Source organism: Schistocerca cancellata, chromosome 2, assembly GCF_023864275.1.
Source record: "Schistocerca cancellata isolate TAMUIC-IGC-003103 chromosome 2, iqSchCanc2.1, whole genome shotgun sequence".
Lineage (NCBI taxonomy): Eukaryota > Metazoa > Arthropoda > Insecta > Orthoptera > Acrididae > Schistocerca > Schistocerca cancellata.
In genome coordinates this window covers 792,813,306-792,814,956 of record NC_064627.1, presented here as the reverse complement: position 1 = coordinate 792,814,956, position 1,651 = coordinate 792,813,306, and positions in this window count along the sequence as shown.

Genomic DNA, 1,651 nt, shown 5'->3' with positions numbered 1-1,651 from the left:
CAGCCGCCATATTGTCGCTAGTTGTGTTTTTTATCTCATGTGAACAGAAACCAGACTGCCGCCGTGTTTTTTAGTTGTGCCTGTCTACTTCTTCATCCGCATCATCACCACAGAGTTTTTATATTTTAAATTCTACACCTAATGGCCATTTTACAGCTTTTTACAGTGTCATTGTTTTATTGCCTGTTTTTTCTTGTGTGTTTCTATTCTCATTGTGTTTTTCAACTTTTCTGTGGGCTGTAGAGCAGCATATTACGTTGCTGCCAGCCCCTCCCCCCCGCCCTCTGAGGGGAGGGGGGAATTTAAATTCAATGACGTTTTTGTTGTTGTTGTTGTGGTCTTCGGTCCTGAGACTGGTTTGATGCAGCTCTCCATGCTACTCTATCCTGTCCAAGCTTCTTCATCTCCCAGTACCTACTGCAACCTACATCCTTCTGAATCTGATTGATGTATTCATCTCTTGGTCTCCCTCTACGATTTTTACTCTCTACGCTGCCCTCTAGTATTAAATTGGTGATCCCTTGATGCCTCAGAACATGTCCTACCAACCGATCCCTTCTTCTAGTTAAGTTGTGCCACAAACTTCTCTTCCAACCAATCCAATTCAACACCTCCACATTAGTTATGTGATCTACCCATCTAATCTTCAGCATTCTTCTGTAGCACCACATTTCGAAAGCTTCTATTCTCTTCTTGTCCAAACTATTTATCGTCCATGTCTCACTTCCATACATGGCTACACTCCATACAAATACTTTCAGAAACGACTACCTGACACTTAAATCCATACTCGATGTTAACAGATTTCCCTTCTTCAGAAACGCTTTCCTTGCCATTGCCAGTCTACATTTTATATCCTCTCTACTTCGACCATCATCAGTTATTTTGCCCATCAAATAGCAAAACTTCCTTTACTACTTTAAGTGTCTCATTTCCTAATCTAATTCCCTCAGCATCACCCGACTTAATTCGACTACATTCCATTATCCTCGTTTTGCTTTTGTTGATGTTCACCTTATATCCTCCTTTCAAGACACTGTCCATTTTGTTCAACTGCTCTTCCAAGTCCTTTGCTGTCTCTGACAGAATTACAATGTCATCGGTGAACTTCAAAGTTTTTATTTCTTCTCCATGGATTTTAATACCAACTCCGAATTTTTCTTTTGTTTCCTTCACTGCTTGCTCAATATACAGATTGAATAACATCGGGGAGAGGCTACAATCCTGTCTCACTCCCTTCCCAACCACTGCTTCCCTTTCATGCCCCTCAACTCCTATAACTGCCATTTGGTTTCTATACAAATTGTAAATAGCCTTTCGCTCCCTGTATTTTACCCCTGCGCCCTTCAGAATTTGAAAGAGAGTATTCCATCAACATTTTCAAAAGCTTTCTCTAAGTCTACAAATGCTAGAAACGTAGGTTTGCCTTTCCCTAATCTAGCTTCTAAGATAAGTCGTAGGGTCAGTATTGCCTCACGTGTTCCAATATTTCTTTGGAATCCAAACTGATCTTCCCCTAGGTCGGCTTCTAGTAGTTTTTCCATTCGTCTGTAAAGAATTCGCGTTAGTATTTTGCAGCCGTGACTTATTAAACTGATAGTTCGGTAATTTTCACATCTGTCAATACCTGCTTGCTTTGGGATTGGAATTA